We start from the raw sequence: 3685 nt of genomic DNA, 5'->3' as shown, positions 1-3685 counted from the left end.
GTATTTTTGAGGTAAAGATGTATGGATTTAGACTATTGATGAGTGAAGATGACAAAACCGAATTGAATAAAAAATGAAAAGAAATAAAATATTTGTGTGTTATACATTTCAAATTTAGATCAATAGCACTATGTGTGACTGACTTCAAAACAAAAAACAAAACTTATTTCTCATTCTAGGTGAAAATGGGCACTGTTGTTCATGTGCAGAAATTGTTGATGTGGCTACAGTGTGACACAGACTATGCTTCTATCACAGTAAGTTTATTGCAGGGGTGGCCAGGCTCAATGAGTGAAAAATAGATGTAAAAATACTTTCAATATTAGAAACAATTACGGAATACATTTTACATCATTTGCCAAAATATAAATGTACTTTTTAGAATTCTATGACCCTAAAGTAAATTGCTTGAAGAATTATGGGTAAGATTTTAATTTACTCCCTTGAATTCCCATCTAGACTTAAACTTATTCTTTATAAAACTTCAATATATATGTCCCTGCATTTATTTATATAATTCTTACAGTGGCCCATCCTGATGGTTCGTTATCACCACAATCAGCTTGAGGTTATGATGATGGGCAAAATATTCAACTTCTCTGAATGGGCTGAATGAAGATACCTTTCTGATCATACATAAACAAAAACAAATTTGATAACTTATAGTCCTCCTCAATTTAACTCTCATTAAAAACCCATGTTGAACTTATATGGTACCTAGAGATTTTTATAGAGTGTTAATCTAAGAAAAAGTCAAGGAATAATTTAATTCTAATGACCAAAAATGCTATTTAAGTATTAATACCTAAAATTTGTAATTTTTTTATTGTTGTTAATCCTCACCCAAGGATATTTTCCCATTGATTTTTAGAAAGTGTGGAAGTAAGGGGAGAGACACACAGAGGGAAACATATATGTAAAATAAACACATAATTTGATTGCCTCTAGCATATGGGGGACCAAGCCTGCAACCAAGGTACATGCCCTTAAGTGAATTGAACCTGGGACCCTTCAGTCCAAGTTTGACACTATCCATTGAGCAAAACCAGCTAGGGCTGTAAATATTTTGAAAGGCTAAAAGGAGAGAGATATTCTAACATTTTACTATGACTCAATCCCTAGTTGAGATTTTCAGCTAATTAACCTATTTATATCATAAACATTTGTGATTGTATATAGTTATCTTTTATTACTGAAAAAGTAATAATTGGTAAAGAGAAGAAAAAAAGAAATACAGTTAACTAGAAAATATGCCATATACTAATTTAAAATGTGATAAATTACATTAAGTAGGTACACAGGCACTTAATTGTTTAATATGTGCCATAAAATTATCATAAATTTAGTATCTTTAAAGTTACCTCACACTAAAAAATTGTGTATTTTCATTCCTTTCTTGCCATTCTCACATAAATATTTAAGAGCTCTATATTAGACATAAATAGAAAAGTATTTTATCTTACAATTGGTTAAAATATCATATATGTATATGTATTTGTTTATAGAATCATAGTTTACATATATATCTTTTTAAAGAATCATACTATACTCTCTCTCTCTCTCTCTCTCTCTCTCTCTCTATATATATATATATATATATATATATATATATCCTATCTAATAAAAGAGTAATATGTAAATTGACCATCACTCCAACACACAAGATGGCCACCCCCTTGTGGTCAAAGATGACTGCCACAAGATGGCTGGCAGAGGAGGGAAGTTGGAGGTGACCAGGCCTGCAGGGGAGGGCAGTTGGAGGGACCAGGCCTGCAGGGGAGGACAGTTGGGGACAACCAGGACTGCAAGGGAGGGCAGTTGGGGGCAATCGGGCCAGCAGGGGAGGGCAGTTAGGCATTGATCAGGCCAGCAGGGGAGTGGTTAGGGGCAATCAGGCAGGCAGGCAGGCAAGTGGTTGGGATCCAGCAGTCATGGATTGTGAGAGGGGTGTCCGACTGGCCTAAACGGGCAGTTGGACATCCCTCAAGGGGTCCCAGATTGGAGAAGGTGCAGGCTGGGCTGAGAGACACCCCCCCCATGCATGAATTTTGTGCACCGGGCCTCTAGTATATATATACTAGAGGCCCAGTGCATGAAAATTCATGCACTGACGGGGGGATCCCTCAGCCCGGCCTACCCCCTCTCACAGTCCAGGAGCCCTTAGGGGAAGGAGGAGACCCGGCGATCAGGGGAAGGTGACGCCCCATCACACCTCTGCTGCTGCCACTGCCGGCAGCACAAGCCTCAGTCAGCCCTGGTTACCTGAGCCTCGGGTGGCCCTGGGTGGCTGGGCAGCCACCATCTGAGGCTTGCCTGCACCTCAGGCCCACCATGGGTGACTGGGCAGCCAACATCCGAGACTTGCCTGTGCCTCCGGCCGGCCCTGGGTGGCTGCACCATGCACCTGCCACCCCCCCACCACCATGGCGGGGCTGAAAGGACTGGGGACTCTGGCAGGACTGAGGGTACTGGCACCGCCATCTTTGTGACAGCGTGATGGTAAATTTGCATATTTCCCCTTTATTAGACAGGATATATATATTAGAGGCCCAGTGCACGAAATTCATGCACAGGAGGGGGGTGGCCCTCTGTCCTGTCTACACCCTCTCATATCTGGGACCCCTTGAGGGATGTCTGACTGTCGGTTTAGGCCCGATCCCTGTGGATCAGGCCTAAACCGGCAGTTGGACATCCCTCTCACAATCCTGGACTGCTGGCTGCTAACCGCTCACCTGCCTGCCTGCCTGATTGCCCCCTAACCACTCCCCTGCCAGTCTGATTGATGCCTAACTGCTCCGCTGCCGATCTGGTCCCGCCCAACTGCCCTCTCCTGCCAGCCTGATTGCCCACAACTGCCTTCCCCTGCTGGCCATCTTGTGGTGGCCATCTTGTGATGACATGGGGGCAGCCATCTTGCAACATGGGGGTGGCCATATTGTGGCAGCCATCTTTTGACAATTTCACAGTGGCCATCTTGTGATGATGTCACGTGACGTCACCTGGGCTTTTATTACATAGGATATATAGATATACTGTAGATATATCTATATATCCTATGTAATAAAAGCCTAATATGCAAATAGACCGAATGGTGGAACAATCAAACAACTGAACAACCAGTCGCTATGATGTGTGCTGACCACCAGAGAGCGTGCGCGGAACATGGTGAGTGTCGGCTGTGGCAGGATGGTGGAATAGGTGAGTCGGGGCACCAGACCAAGGCAGGGTGCTGATTGCTGCCATCAGGGAGAGCCTCTGGTGGTTACTGAAAATTATTTGCTACCACCTGTCGCCTGCCCAGTGCTTGCACCTGCTCCTGGCGCCGGCCCCACTCGCACCCACTGCCAGCGCCTGGTGCTGGCCCCAATCGCTCAATGCCATCAGCGGGTGGGAGAAGTGGCTGCCAGGCCCAATCACCCCTAAGGGCTTCTCCACCTCCCCCTGTTCCTGAGGGGAGATCCGGCCGGCAGCCGCCTCACACCTGCTACCCGTGCCAGAGCCGCCGCTTGCATCCACTGAAGGCGCTGGTCCCACTTGCACCCACAGCCGGCGCCAGAACCACCACTCACACCCACTGTTGGTGCCCAGTGCCGGTCCCAATTGCTCAGCGCCATCAGTGGGTGCAAGCAGCAGCTGCCAGCCCTGATTGCCCCTTGAGAGCTCTCCACCTCCTCCTGCTCCTGAG

General features: G+C 45.7%; 1 non-coding gene across 1 annotated transcript; it reads left to right on the top strand.

Annotated features, from left to right (window-relative positions):
• The first annotated feature begins 564 nt into the window (after window positions 1-564).
• Window positions 565-633, top strand: LOC111827211. Its single transcript, XR_002830708.1, has one exon. It is a non-coding gene; the product is annotated as a small nucleolar RNA Z40 (small nucleolar RNA).
• The last annotated feature ends 3052 nt before the right edge of the window (window positions 634-3685 follow it).

Source organism: Myotis lucifugus, unplaced genomic scaffold (assembly GCF_000147115.1).
Source record: "Myotis lucifugus unplaced genomic scaffold, Myoluc2.0 scaffold_142, whole genome shotgun sequence".
Classification (NCBI taxonomy): Eukaryota; Metazoa; Chordata; class Mammalia; order Chiroptera; family Vespertilionidae; genus Myotis; species Myotis lucifugus.
The sequence above is the reverse complement of the archived record's forward strand: the minus strand, read 5'-3'. Positions and strand labels throughout refer to the sequence as shown.